Source organism: Malania oleifera, chromosome 5, assembly GCF_029873635.1.
Source record: "Malania oleifera isolate guangnan ecotype guangnan chromosome 5, ASM2987363v1, whole genome shotgun sequence".
NCBI classification, from domain to species: domain Eukaryota; kingdom Viridiplantae; phylum Streptophyta; class Magnoliopsida; order Santalales; family Ximeniaceae; genus Malania; species Malania oleifera.
This window is the reverse complement of record NC_080421.1, coordinates 75,335,024-75,351,644: the sequence shown is the minus strand read 5'-3', so window position 1 is coordinate 75,351,644 and position 16,621 is coordinate 75,335,024. Positions and strand designations below refer to the sequence as shown.

Genomic DNA, 16,621 nt, shown 5'->3' with positions numbered 1-16,621 from the left:
CTGAGTCGTCTTTTTATTTTGTTCCTTTCATTTTCTCTAGTGCGTGTGGTTCCTAATGTCCCTTGCTGGTACTGGTGTTTGCTGTATTCTGTTGTATTGGATGCTGTTCAAATGGACTTACAGAGAAAGCTTCTGCTGAGACTGGTAACGTGCAAATCACAGCCATAAACTAGCTGGATCGTCCAATTTTGTTCTGTCCTGAAGCAGTATGAGTGAATAATAAGACTAATGGTAAATCCCAGGGCCTGTTTGGTTATGAAAAACAATTTTCATTTTCTATTTTAATTTTCCAAAGAATTACAAAAATAGTTAGTTAATTTTTCAGTTTTACAACGTTTGTATTGTATAAAATAAATAAACAATAAAATGTTTTGGCACTATTTGCTTGTGGAAATAGTTTTATTTTTCATTTTCAACTTTCCAAACAATTACAAAAATGTTGCCTAATTTTCCAATTTCCTAAAATTATATAGAAAATTTGGAAACATCTTATTGTCATATTCTGGATTTCTGACTACCTACTTCGAATATGGGAGCATGAAACTCGGATCTTGGACTTCGATTTTGTTAATATATATTGTTAGCCCACAGCCTAACAGCTTAAGCTTTTAGGTAAAGTGATAATGTAGCATGGTATTAGAGCCAGGTTGCCAAGAGGTCCAGGGTTCTGGAATTCTAGTCTTTTTGCCCGCATATATTGTTTGCTTGTTAGGAATTATGTTATAATAGCTTAAGCTTTTATATAAATGCTAATCTAATAGTGTATTAGTGTGACAATGTATTAAGTTCTTCCAAATCCACACATATCCAAACCTAGGCTCCAAATCCATAACCCAACTAGCACCTTATATATTTTTTGGAAAATTGAAAAACAAGTTATCTTTATAATTATTTTGATGCACAACTAAATAAACTATTCATTTTCTACCTTTCTAATACAAATCCTGGAAAATTAAAAAATAAGCTTAAATTTTATAATTCTTTGGAAAACTAAAAAGTGGAAAGTGAAAAATGTTACCAGGTATCTGCTGCATTCTCCACCATCACCAGACTCCAAGCTTTATGAAGATTAGGTGAAAGAAAATGATACAAAGATTGTGTGGCTGTGCAATAGTATGGAGGCACAAATTGCTATGAACATTATGTTTATGGAACCCCAAAAAGCCATATGGGTCCTAGGGAATGATCTTAGTGAAAGCTTCTGACAAGATTAAATTCAAACCCATGTTTTTATCCGATATGAGAAGTTTACACTCAACATTCAAAGAGTATGTGGGAGGAACTAAATATCTACCCACAAGTTTGTTCTGATGTAAAGACGCCTTAGAAGCAATGAGCAGATTTCTTGGCTGCCAAATTTTTCCGAGTTGAATCCTAAGATTTTCAACCTGTCCATGATCACATTCTTGAATCCGCACCATCCATGTATGAAGCATATGCTAGAATCCAACACATCACCGGAGATAGGTATTCAGTCCTCTTCTCAAGCTTCTTCCCATGATGGTTCACTATGGTTGGTACTGCCTCTAACCATGGTAAGGGAAGTGTTGGAGGATGAGGACAAGGCCAAAGTCTGCAAGCAGTAATGTCAGAGTTAGTGTACCAGTACCATAGTGTTAAGTTTCCACAAAATTCTCAAAATTTCTATTGAAATTTCCACTTTGCACTACCCTCAAAAACAAAATAGCAGTCAATTTCCCTCAAAATTTTCATAAATCATCCAAAATCTATCAAAATCTAGAAATTTCAGCTGAATTTGACAAAATTTTAACTATTGAATGAGATTTCCTTGAAATTCAAAACCCAAATTGAAATTTCTCTTTAATTTATCTTCCTTTTTTTATTGAAACTTATGATAAAAATTATATGAAAAATTATTGGTTTCACCATTTTAATTTGACCATTTATGCCTACATAATCAATATTTGTATAGTAAATAATATTTAATTGATTTTCAAATTTTGTTTACATTTATTGAATATGTTTAATATGATTATTATATTACAGTTATTGTACCTTATACACAATAGACTTGTCCTTGATGTATTTTACTCATAATATTTTAGTTTTAAATCTTTCAATATTAAGTCTATTGATAAAAAATGCCCAAAGAAGACACCCAGCCCCTCTGCTGCTGTAGTCCAGCCACGCATGACACTGGCTTGCAACCCACTTGCTACACCACCACTCTAAAGGTGAGGGCACTTCTCTAAACCCACAAGCATTAATGCTGGTTCCAGAGAAGAGTAGTTCTCCTGAAGGCATCTGTAACCAAGACCCCCCCCTCCCCTCTCTCTCTTTCTCTCTCTCTCTCTCTCTCTCTCACACACACACACAGAGAATCACAGAGAACCAAAAGGGTAGGAGGATCTCTATACTCCTTGAGGTGGGGGAAATCGTGTGGCTCCTTGCAGCATTGGATGATTTTGGAGCTACTTCAACACCAGGCTCCTTTCCCCCTCTTGGCTGCATGACTTGGGGTTGACAAAGAAGATGCTGTTGCTTCAACTTAGGAGAACAAGTTTGGCAAATTCCTTTGCCCTAACAGAGATCAAAGCCAATGGCTGGAGGGTTGTCACCATCCCAGAGGGTCTCAACTCAAAAGGATGGGCCAAAATCATTCAGCGCCACAAGGAAGCTAGGTTGTAGAGTGATCTCTGGCTTACCCCTTTCCCCTCACCCCTTTCACTTCCAGCTCAGGCCCTTTTGTTTTCATGGACTTGCCGATCCGATTTGGAGCTCCAGTTACACAGCAGGTTCAGCTTGAGCAGGCTGAGTTTGTTTTGGCTGATGAACTTCCTACTGGGGAGTCTTTGAAGCCAGTATTGGTGGGATGAGAACCTGGCAATTATTTCTACAGCAATTCCACACATGCTAACCATTGAGGATTGCTCCCTCTCTCTGTCTTTGAGGGAACTCAATGAGCTGGAATTTGACACTATAGGCTTCAAACTGAAGGATTTCAATTGGGTGCTTCACAAAATGAACTTGGTTAGTCAGACTATTAGGGTCTCTTTCGAAGGATTCAAGGAAAGGGCAATGCAGTTACTTAAGGAAATTGAAAAGAGGAGCAGAATATAGAATGACTAATAAAAAATCTCAAGGCAGCAGCAGTAAGAAGGCATGAGTAGGGAACTGAAGAGATTGGAATGCTCTATGAATTATGTCAAGCTGAGAGGCATTTTAGATTTGGGAGAAGCTGGATGCAGCCAGCTTGGTAACTTGATCCTATGTTGAGGAAACTAACCTCGTGGAATGTGAGGGGACTTAAAACAAAAAGGTCCATCTTTTCTCATTGATTGTAAAAGAGTTGTCATCCGTTTTCAGGAAACAAAGTTGAACTCTGTTGATAGTTGGATGGTCAATAGTTTATGGGAGATTAAGAGCTATAAATGGATTGCCTTGAATGCAGCACATAATGCAAGAGGTATTCTCATCATGTGGGATGATCATCCAACGTAATCCATTTCGGTTTCCGCAATCAATGCTGATCAAACCAAAACAAACTATCTTCCGGTCTATTTAACAACCAAAAACTTAGAATTCAGAGTTTGATAAAACATCCACGCAATTTATAATCTTTGTTGAAAAGTAAAGAGTAGGGAAGAGAGAGAAAAACACAAGGTTTTACGAGGTTCGGCTTCAACACAGCCTACGTCCTCGCCCTTGGCAAAACCACCAAAGGATTCACTATGACCGTTCCTTTACTAGGCGGAACAATATCGATTACAACACTCCTTGGTTAAGGCTAGAGCCCACCTTCTCCAAACAATATTCCCTTTTTTGGTCCAATGATTCAACACTCGAATCGTCTATCAATCTGCTACAAAGATTTGAAATAAGACGTACAAGAATTGCTCTTCAAAGAGCTGATTAGTACAGATCAAAAACTATGTACTTCAATAAAATTCACAATACGAAATTCAGATTGAAGCTCTAGAAATTTTTCACCGTACAATTCTTTCAATAGATGAAAGATTTTAGTATTTGAAGCACAATCTCAGTAAGAAAATCAGCAAGACTTTAGTAACTTTGTGGAAGTTGTGAGCAACAAAGAGCTTTCAGAAATTTAGAATGCTGGAGAGAGAGTTTGATTGCTGAATTGATTTCTTGGAGTTCAAATTAATGTAACTTGATGGTATTTATAGATGTAGAAAGGTTTCTAACTTGTTCCCCAAGTTTACTTGGAGTAGGGTCCAAGTTTTATATTAATTTGGGTCTCAAGTAATTGAAATTTCGAAAATATATCCGTTGAGTATTTTAAAATCTACCGCGAGCCAGACGACTGTGTGGTCACTGGCAGTCGTCTGTCCATGCATTTCAATTATATATTTCACAAACAAAAAGGTGGCAGTCACCTGTCATCAGGGTGGCAGTCGTCTGTCACTGAACAACTAAGTTTTTAAAACATACAGAGGAGTGGCAGTCGGCTGACAAAACCTACGCAGTCGGCTCAATTTGCACTGACAGTCGTTTGTCAAGTGCCTGACAGTCGTCTATCATGCTTCTGTCTCCTTGTTTAAAATCCTTTAATATGTCAGTCGTCTGTCCATCGACAGACAATCGTCTTCCAAGTAGTTGTTTCTCATTTTTTGATTTCTCTCTCCTTTGTTTATTTTGACTTAGAATCTTAATTTGGTTTTCCTTGAAAAATAAGTTCCAAGTCTTAAAACTAAGGTCTCTTAGTCTCTTTGCCTAATGAGCTTCAAAATGAATATTCATACTTGAATCAACTTGAAGTACTTACAAATCTTGTTCTAAAAACAATTTTGACACTTCTTTGCTTTGAGTTCTTTTTGTCACTGATCTTGGATCTTTCAGACTTCTCTAAGCTTTCATTATGGATCACTTGCATCTATGTAAGGCCTTCCATGTTCCTTGATCCTTGTGAGCTTTCAAGATATGGCATTTGAAGTTTGAGCTTTCGGAATTCTCCTTTTTATTATTGAAATCATCTTTGCCTGAAATAGTATCACTTGGAAACAAATTAAATAACCTTACTTTGTTTTCATCAAAATCAAGAGTTGTACGCCTAGCTAGGCCAACAAAACCTTTAAAATGCCAAATATTCCCATTGTAGGCATTGAAGCTCATATTGCATCAAAAACCGGTTTTGGGAAACAAGTAGACACTCCTATGGATGATCATGCTAGCGTGAAGTTGTCTAGGGATGTTGACTTTGAAGATAAACATCGGTATAAGCAGGTGGTTTTCAACTACTTGATTGTCACTAGACTTAAAATATCATTTAATGTGTGTGGTGATTTGGTATATGAAAAATCTCAAGCAACTGTGGGTCCTTTGATATCTCAAGACCTCCCTGGGCAAGGATTCATATGTAAATGTAACAAAAACTGCGAGATCGTGGTTTACTCTTTTGTCCAACTCTATTGAATATTAAAGGTCTACTACTTGATGCTGTGAATTTGTGGGTGGTAATCTTTATTACCTGGTGTAGGAAGAAACAAACTATTGTACTAGCAAAATACCAAGCTATGGCTCGTATTATCTGTGAGCTTGCGCCTTATGTCACATATGAGCTTCTTGATAACAAAGCCTAAAGATATGCTTTGTGATAGATACACTGATATTTATATTGCTACCAATTCAATGTTGCATCAAAAGGGCAAAGTATACTAAAGTTAACTGTCATTTTGTGAGGAATGTTGTGCAAAACAAGGTTGTGAGGACTCCATTAATGAAATTTATAAACCCCAGTCGAAACAAGTCAAGGTTAGGTGATATTTATACTCCTCCAGCTCAAGAGGTTTTAGAAGAAAATATATAATTTTAGTAATTAGGTTGTGGGAGTGGGGATAATTTTATTGTTAATATATAATAATTAATATAAAAGGAGGGCAGATTTTGAGCTATATGTAACTCCTCCAAGACTGCCGAGGACTCTTCTTCCTCCACCTTTTCATCTCCCTTCTTCTCTCATCTTCTCTTCTCCTTTTCTAACCTTAAGCATTGTATACTCTTCATTAAATCTTCAACTAATTTCAGATTTTAACAGAGTATAATAAATAAAAGCTGCCAAAGGCAAAATATAAGATGTAAAATAATTACAGAAGAGTGAGGAAGCCTGTTAAGAAAGATAAACCATACCAGCTTGATACAGCTCAATACAAATGTTCACTACCATCATTGTAGAAGCTACGGACAGAGTAACATTAGTGAAGCCTAGAAGCAAACACAGAAGGGCATCTGCATTATTTTTGTGGACTCTGACAGCATCAGTGTTGTAAACTTTGGAACCTAAAAAGCACTGATACAAGAGACTATACAAGGCAAAGTTTCTACGCTTTGGAGTTAAAACAATTAATTCTAGAACCTATCTACAAATTTTGGACAATGTACCATGACAGGATAACACAATCTATAGTGACAAATTGACAAAATTTGGTATTATGAAAACTGCAACATGAGTATAAGAAGGCAAATATAAAATCTATTTGGATGTCTCATGAAACTAGAAACTAGACAAATGGACCATATTTGAATTGTTGTAAATATAAAATAAATTGAAGAATCAAAGAAGAAAAAAACAGCACATAGGATTAGCAATGAAGAGAAGATGAAGAAACTTATCAGCAGTTTTTCCTGGAGCCTTACGTACAGCTCCAAGTCTGCCATCTTATATATTAGTAAAAATAAAATGATTTACGGACAAATATACGCCCACTCACACAACCTAATTACTAAAATAACATATTTTCTTCTAACACTCCCCCTCAAGCTGAGGGTGTATAAATATCACCTAACCCCAGCTTGTCACAATCATTAAACAAGGTGGTCTTAAATAAAAGCTTTGTGAAGACATCACTTAACTGATCCATAGATTTCACAAACAGAGTCCTCACTACCCTCAATATGAATGGCAGCTCAATTACCACAAAACATATCTATTGGCTTTCCTACCAGGAACCCCACATATGACATAAGAGATTTAAGCCACATAAGTTCACTAACACCATAGCTTGATATTCTTCAGCATTAGATCTCGCTAAACTAGTTAGCTTCTTGCTAGGCCACATAACAAGATACATCCCACAAATGTTCAGTCTCCAGCAGCAGACCTTCAGTCATCAACAAAGACAGCTCAATATGCATTAAAGCATCCCATGATCTCACAGTTTTTATTACATTTATATACAAACCTTTTCCAGGAGAGCCTTTATGATACCACAAAATCCTAAAAACAGCATCCCAATGTGGTTATTTGGGATTTTTCTATTAACTGGCTCACCAACCCCACTGCAAAAGATATGTTATAGTTCAACTTGCCACCCAAGCTCCTATATCAACATTTGTCTTCAAAGCCTGATCCGACATCCCTAGACTATTTGTTGGGATCCATAACAGTATCTATGTATCTTCCAACAAACTCATTTAGCAAGTGCAAGGTATATTTTCCCTAGGATAGATCCACCCCTTTCCTACACCATAAAATCTCAATAACAAGAAAGTGATGCAGAATACCCTAGTCTTTGATTTGAAATTTAGCTTGAAGCCACCATTTAACATCTGCAATCCCGCTCTGATCGCTGCCAGAAATGATGATATCACGAACATAAACTACAAGAAGTACCACTTTTGTCTCTGTTTTGCAGACAAGGATCATACGATCAGGGTAGCATTGCATAAAGCCAAATGTAGAGACCACCACACTATACTTGTCAAACCAGGCTCGAGGAAACTTGTTGAAACCATAAATGGTCTTATGCAACCTAAGTACTTTACCATCCTCCCCTTGAGCAACATATCCAGGAGGCTGCCCCATGTATACCTCCTCCTACAAATCTCCATACAATAAGGCATTCTTCACATCCAACTGGTACAAGGGCCGGTCAAGATTAACTGCCTACATGATTTTAAATAATGGCTGCATTTGTTACATAACAGTGCATTATGTAGTAGTTATTTGGGTTCTTGACACCATTACACACTGCTGAATCACTTGGAAGAAAAATCAGATTCATAGCAGCCATTACAAACTGCTACCATTGCAGAACAGCTGCTATGGCTGTCACTAACTGCTACAAGACTGCAATTTATATATATATATATATATATATATATATATAGCATACTTTTTAACTTTTTCTTCTCCTTTTTCTTGTTTTATCTTCCATAACTTATTCTCAATAGACTATGTGAGGGGGGATATAATAAGGATGATGATGATACAAAAAGTATTTATTTTGTTTAATGTTCATAAGAGAAGCATTAATTAACAATTTGATAATGAACACTATTTTGTTAAATAATATTTATTTTGATATGCTAGTAATTTGATATTTATTTTCAATATTTTTCAACTTCAACCTTCTTCTTTTGTCTTGCCCTTTTCTTGTTAGTATTTTACTTATTTAATGAAGAATTTTTTATGATATATATTATAGTATTAGAGCTTCAATTATAGTTTATACAATATAACTTGTTGGTCTAAATTTTAAAATTTTTATCAATTTAACAAATAAAATGATAGAACTTGTTTAATTTATTGTATTATTTGTATTTCTTATCTGCCTAATAGATGAGCATAGTATATAATATTAATTAACTTATCAAACATATGAGTAATGAGAAAGTGAAAAATATAATAAGTTTTTTGTCAATGGCGGTTTAAAATAAATGTAAATTTATTGCCCTTATTAAACAATGTTCGGAAGTTGAACTAGATGATCCAAAATACACCAAAAACTCTTTTTAAGAAGAGTTAAGAGATTAAAACATACAAATATACCAATATACATAAGGTTGTGTGTGCTTGAAAAAATTCACAGTCATTACACCCACTTCCCGTCATTAACATCTGCTACTCTTGCTTCCCGCTACAACTGTTACCATTTACGTTACACTACGCTACTACTATTTAAAACCATTATGGCCAACAAGATCAATACACAAATAGAACTTAGTCAAGCAACATCAGAGGTGGTCTCAAAATAATCAATACCATATGTCTAGGAACCCCTACGCAACCAATCAAACCTTAAGCCCTTCAATTGAGCTGTTAGGAAGATATTTGATGGTGTACACCCAACAACACCTAACCAACTCCTTACCAAGAGCAAGATCCACTAAGTCCCACACCCCTCAAGTAGTCAAGGCATCCATTTTCACATCCATTGCATGCTTCCACCCAAAGTTAGCAAAGACTTCAAAATGTGAGGAAGCGATAGAAATAGAAACAATAGAAAAGGCCAAAGAATGCATAGGATTAGGAAGGTGAAAAAGTGAAACATAATAAGCAATGAGATAAGCAACTAAGGACTGCTGAGTACATGTTCAAGTACCTTTCCGGCATGCAATGGAAAAATTAAAGTTGCTATGGGATGGATCTCCAAAACCAGAAAATGAAACAATGATTGCCAAAAGAGGAGGTTGCATGGTGTTAGTGATGTCAATGATTGCTTCTCATCATTAATAAACCTCAATTGTTTCTTTGGGTTAGTAACTGCTAGATCTAGAAGAGCAGAAGAGCTCTAGACATGGCTAACAGTGGGAACAAAAGGATCAACACACAAAGGGGATTATAATTCATAAATCGTTGAGGGACTCAAAATAGATTCACCCAAAGAGGAGCCTACACTAGAGAAATAAAGTGTCCCCTCAAAAAATGAGATATCTGCACTTACATATTTCAAGCTAGTGTGGGGATCATAACATCTATAACCTTTCTAAGTTCTTGGTTACTAGACAAAGACACATTTCACAGCACAAGAAGAGAACTTGTCTTGACCAATATGTTGAACATGAACAAAACATGGGCAACCAAAGACACAAAGCACGATAGAGAACATAGATGTTCTTGGTAACACAATGGAGAAGAGAATTTTCCCTCCTAGAACACTAGAGGGCATGTTATTGCGCAGAAAATAGACAATAAGAAAAGCATGCATATGAAGGAGAAGAGGCCATGCTATGTTAAGTAAATGTCTATTTTTTACCTTTCAGCTACTCCATTCTGCTATAGGGATAAGTATACATGACATTTGATGAATAATCCCTTTGGACAACCAAAAACATTAAAACTCATTTTGAACAAATTCAAGTGTATTGTTAGATCGAAAAATTTGAATAGCAGTGCCAAATTGAGTTTTTATTTCCTAGTAGAATTGAGAAAATACATTTAAAAATTCAAACTTGCCTTTCAACAAATAGATCCACGTCATAGGCAAACAATCTTCGAAAAAAGACAAATATTGATCATCAATCAAATTTTTGACGTTACATGGACCCCAAATATTTGAATGAATAAGAGAAACAATGATTACTACAAGACTCGATTCTAGAAGGAAAAGATGACTAACATGCTTTCAACATGCAAAACACTGAAAACAAGAAAAACACTTAAAAATGGGAAAAACTTGTAGTTTTTGAAGAAATTGATGAGTCAAACAAGCTTGCCACTAGCCAAGAGAAACACCACGAGTCCATGACTAGAAACTGAGGAAGCAACATGACAATATGATAAGAACTAGATCAACTACCATCATAATCAAAATAGTACAAATTGTCCTTCTCAAGCCCTCCACCAATCCTCTTCTTCATATAGAGATTCTGAATAACACAACAACAAGCCTTAAGTCCCACTAGGTGGGTCCGCTACATGAATCCTTTTTCGCCAATTCACATGATTCAGGACATTTTCTTCAACTAGCTTAAGAGTTATTAAATCCTTCCTCACTATCTCATTCTATGTTATTTTGGGTCTACTCTTGCCATTTCTAATACCAATAGGCAATAACAATAACTAACTCACTCCTTCTCAGTGGTGCACTACTTGGCCTACGTTTCAAATGTTCAAACCATCTAAGTGCCCCTCCCTTTACTTATCTTTTACTAGTGTTATGCCTAACTTATTTTGAATACGTTCGTTATTAATTTATCTTTTAATGTTACACATTCATCCACCTTAACATTCACATTTCAAAAACTTTTAATTTTTAAAAATGTTGTTTCTTAGTTGCCCAACATTTTGATTCATAGAACATGGCTGATCTTATAGCCGCCTTATAGAACTTTTCTTCTAATTTTAAAGCTATTCTACGATCACACAACGTGCCCAAAGCACTCCTCCATTTTACTAAACCTGATTTAATTCTACGTATTACATTCTCTTCCATTTATCCTTCTACTTTCATAATAGATCCAAGGTATCGAAATCAATTAGTGCTATTAAGTTCTTGATTATCAAGTTTAATCTTATCTCCAATATGTACTTTTTGTGGTTAAAATTACATTTCATATATTCTGTCTTATTTCTACCTCCTAAAACCTTTGGACTCTAAAGTTGTTCTCCATAGTCCTAACTTAGATTCTACAACACTCCTACTTTCATCAATGAAAACAATATCATCTGCAAACAACATACACCATGGGTTCTTGTTTAGGATATTCCTAGTAAGCTCATCAATCCTAAAGAAACCTTGATGTACATGTATTGTGATTGGAAATTCTCCACACTCTCCTCCTACAGTCTTAATGCTAATCATTACTCTATCATGCATATCCTTAATGATCTCAATATATCTACTGCATACTCTCTTCTTTTCTAAAACCACCAAAGAACTTCCTTAAGCACTCTATCATAGGCTTTCTCTAGGTCGTAGAAACATTATGAGATTTAGTTAATTGATTAACTAATAATAGGTCCAGGGAAAATTTAGGCACATATAACACAAAGAAGAGCATAGAAGGAAACAAAGAATATTGCTAGTTGCTACGACAACTAAACCATTAGCAAGAGTACCTTCTAGGGTAAAGTAGTCGGTTTTAAGGAATGAAATAAATTAGGACTACCTGTCATGTGGGAGGCAGTACTAGAATTAATAACCCAAGTTGAGAAGGAAGAAGAGGTAACAAGCTTAGTTGTACCCAAATGTGTCATAATAGCATTAAATGTCAAAGATGGAGTTTGGAGTTGTTGAACTATGCAGAAAAGAATGTTATTCTCCTCTTGAGACATGATAGATGATGTACTCAACTCTTCGGTGGAGTGGCAAGGTGCACTTGAAGTTTCAACAAAGAAAATGCGGTAATTGCCACAATGAACTCCCTATCTTGATACACTACCTTTGCCACAACCGCTTTGAAAACCTCGTCCTCATCCTCCAACACTTCAATTATCACAATTGTAGGCAATGCTAACTATGGCTTAGGAAGAAGCTTGAGAAGAAGATTGAGAGGCAACTTTGGTGATACATTGGATTCTAGCATATCCTTCATTCATGTATGGTATGGATTCACTAGCAAGAACCTGATCACGAATGGGATGAAGCTCATGACTCAACCCAGACAATAACTTGGCAGCCAAAAACTCTATCCTTTTCCTCTTAATCATCTCAACACCTAAACTAGTTGATAGACGTTGAGTTCCACCCACATACCCTTCAAAGTGCTATAGTAATTTTCTAATGGACCTACCTTCTTGGCTCTATTGGAAAAACTTCCCAAATAGGTCAAAAACACAAGAAGCTTTCACAAAATCATCCCATACAACTTTAGTCGTTCTATGAAACATCATGTTCACAGTAATAAGTGGCTCCATGCTATTCCACAACCATACAAGTATATGCCATTCTCTTTCATCCGATCTTCATAACCCATGGAGTTCAGAGACGGAAGAGAATGCAACAAACACTTAGAATTCCCTTTCGTATTAATATAAACACACACTACATAAGACCACAGGGTAGTTGGAGGATCCAACCAATTTGATGGCTGTCATCTATACAATAACAATATCAGATAAACCTCTCACCATAGAAGCCATCAAGACCACCCTCTATACACTACAATCAGTGCATACTAGTATTGGGAATCAATAACACACCAACTCTGCAAAACCAGACAGCACACACAAGTACAGAATAGCACTCATACACAAGCACACTCCGGATCTTAAAAGTTCTGCAACTTCAACTACAAGCTAAGACCACAGAACTGAAGCTACAATATCCTAGGAGGAATCACAGACATTAATAGTCTCTCATTCATCCTGTCAAAGTTGGATTTGACCACACAGAGCAGAGAAGACCACAATTTGACCACATAGAACAAAGCAGACCACAACAAAGCACCACAGACACTTAAAACAGCAGTGCAGACACTCCACAACCAACCTGACCAGCAATCAGAGGAAACATCAAAACAACAACAGCTGCAAGAAACAGTAAGGTGCTGTCTTTATAAGAATGAACTACCACGAGCCACACAAGAGTGGCTTACAACTGAGAGGAGAAGGAGAAAAAACCCTAAATGACTCTCAAACACAGGAAAAGAAAAGCCCACTTTAAGGGCTGACAAGGGAGAGAAAAAGGACAGGAAAAGAGGGCTATCACTACCTCAGATTAAGCAGGTTCAAACAAACCGCTTACCAAGTTGTAAATCTGAAATAAATTGAAGAATCAAAGAAGAAAATACAGAACTTAGGATTAGAGATGAAAAGAAGAAGAAAAAACTAGTCGGCAGTTTTCCCTAGAGCCTTGCATACAGCTCCTACCCTTTTATGTATTAATAATAATAAAAAGATTTACAGACAAAAATACCCCCACTAACATGAACTAATTACTAAAACAACACATTTTCTTCTAACATGATTTTACATAGCAGCAAGTTGCTAGAGTAAATAGACTCCTATAAGGGAAACAAATGCGAGGGGAAAAAATGATTCGTATTCTTTTAAAGATACACTGTTATCCATGAACAGCTATTTGACATAAAAATTATGATATGAATGCACAAAAGGACATTTGGAGACAAAGTAAGGCAGAAACATACCATAGGACCTCTCCACACGATTGGGTTATCCTTCTCCACAAGAAATCCCATAGACATACACTTGACTCCGTAGTTTTCAACTGGAACCATCTTCATACCTACTTGAGAGGGAAAAATGTAATTCAATATCTTCAAGGCTTTACTCAACTAGCAAGTAGAGAGAGAGAGAAAAGAGAGAAGCCCACAGAAGCTGTGCAAATATGTTCAACACAATGCTGATGTTGATAGGGGAGGGCTAAGCATATACACTCAAAAAGATGGGAAAATGTACATGAGATTCAAAAGATAGAACTTGAATTTCAAAGGAAATAAAATTATTGATAACAAAATATTGTAGGGGAGCAAGTTACATGAAAATGTGGGAAGTGTAACAACGCAAATTTCCACCAAATGGATTATTCATCTAAAAGCAGTGGAGGCAAAAGCATGAAGAACAAAAGATAAAAAAGGAAAAACCCTAGGCATTGTGTTCAAATAGTTATATACTTATATATTAGAAAGTTTGCAAGACACAGTTGATATGACAAAAAGGTTCTTGTGTTATATAAGACGTCTAACTTGTGCATTTGAACAATATATAGAACACTAAAAAAATATTTAAGAAAATTACACGGTTGACATCACCTTCAGTCACTTCAGGCTTTCAATGGAGCTTCATCATTGTAGGAACAGACGGTCCATAGACATCAGCATCAAGCAAACCTACTGTAAGTCGACACTTGCTAGCAAGTGCAACAGCCAAATTAACTGCAAATTTCATAGGTATGAACAAGCACAAATGAGAGAACCACTCAAAGTACCCACAAAATCTAACTTGAAGATCAATTAAGTTCATATAACTAACAACTTTCCAAACAATGTGTTGGGGTGGGGATGTAATGTTAGGAGTTAGGACTCTAATCAAGCCAATCTATTCAACATCGAGTTATATATTAAATGAGTTCCAAAATATAACTTGAGCTTGACTTGTTATAAATGAGCATCTTACTCAATTTCTCATCATCTATAAGGCTAAAGAAACAAGCTCGAATAGAGACAAACCTCCAAGCTGGAGCTTTAGAAAAATCTAACATTTATTTGAGAAACTTCAACAAAAGTAACTATATATATTTCTTCCATACTGTTATCTATAACAAAACATGCAACATTCAGGAGCCATATAGATATATATATATATATATATATATATATATATATATATATTATATATTTGAGTTTACAAAGTGATTTGGATATTCAAAATAATTTAAAAATTTTTGTAGTATATTTCTGTCTGTAAATAATTTCATCAAATCCTTTTATAAATCATCCAGCTAAGCCATTAGAAAACCCCATATTAAGCTATTGATCACCCTCCACAAAAGCGTATGAACTAACATATAAGCCTGTTTGTGAGTCACCACCGTCGTCCACCATTGAAGCCATCACCATTTCATTATTTTTCCAACATTCACAAAAAACACAACTAAAACAGCAGTGCCAGTAGTAGGAGTTCATGAATAGAGTCATTAACGCACCCTACAACGACATTACATCAAAAGGGGCCTAATTTTACAATTTCAGCCCGACCCATTAAGCGTAATTAACATAACTATCATTAACCATATGATCAATAATTTCATTTCGTAGTCTAAATAACCTATCCACCTAAGCTAAAATTCAAATTCAATATGCAAATCCACAGTTACGATTGAAAAGAAAATTAAAGAATAACAAGAACCCAAATTACCTGCAGTGGTTGACTTGCCCACACCACCTTTACCAGAAGCAACGGCTATAATATCCTTAACCCCATCAATCTTGAGTCCCTTGCCACTGGACCCAACAAAACCTCTCACACCTCCGAGACTCTAAACATTTTCATCATAGCACAAAATACTGAAATAGCGAGCCTTTATGGGGAGGTGGGGAACAACAAGAACAACAGCAACAACAAAGAAAAGGTGGGAAAAACTGTAAGCAGATCCCATAAGTTCGTAATGACTCACTGCGAAAAATTTCAACCGGCCCTTCATGAATTTAGATTCTTCGGGAACTGAAACAGAGTGCAGAATCAGAAGTGCCGGGCCTTGCCAAGAGAGACCCGTCAATGTTTCAGTATGTAATGCTTCTTGTATCCCACGTCCGACAAGCGGGGAAGAAGGTGAAACAGAGCCACTTACAAACGCAAGTATCACTGCGCAAAGTTATAAAGTCAGAAATAAAAGTAGAAAATAAAACAACGAACAATATATTTGTTAATATTTTTAAAATTAAAATAAACTAAATTTTTTAATTAAAAAAATACTCATATTTATTTTTGAATTTAATAACAATCAAAATTGCAATAAAGATAATAAAAATAAAAAATAAAAATTATAAAATATTATAATAAAAAATTACTATAATTATTTTATGTAATTATTATATTTTAAAACTCATTGTTTAGTGCTAAAAAAGTTCTATTTTATATTACAATTGAAAATCATAAAAATATATTTTAATGTCTTTTTTTCAAATAAAGGCGGACTTATTGTTAGATTATTTGAGGTCTCTAAGCTTTTGCCTGACATTATACTCAACATTCTCAAGAAATAATTGGGCCTTGAGCTCTCTCTTCAAATCTGCCCAACAAACCACAACACAGCATCCATTTTCAATTTCATTGTACTTAATACGCCACCACAGTTTGGCGCCACCAATCAAGTACATGGTCACAGTATCCACTTTTACCTATTCTGAGTCTATCCTCCTAGCGCGAAAGTACTTCTCCATATCAAACAAGAAGTTCTCCAATTCCTTAGCATCACGAGCACCCCCATATGTCCTAACTTCTGGTACCTTGGTCCTA

The 16,621-nt window shown here is 35.7% G+C and overlaps 1 pseudogene; it reads right to left on the bottom strand.

Annotated features, from left to right (window-relative positions):
* The window catches only part of LOC131156265 (iron-sulfur protein required for NADH dehydrogenase, mitochondrial-like), a 55,032-nt pseudogene extending 39,107 nt beyond the window's left edge, over positions 1 to 15,925 (bottom strand).
* Between the last annotated feature and the right edge of the window lie 696 nt (positions 15,926 to 16,621).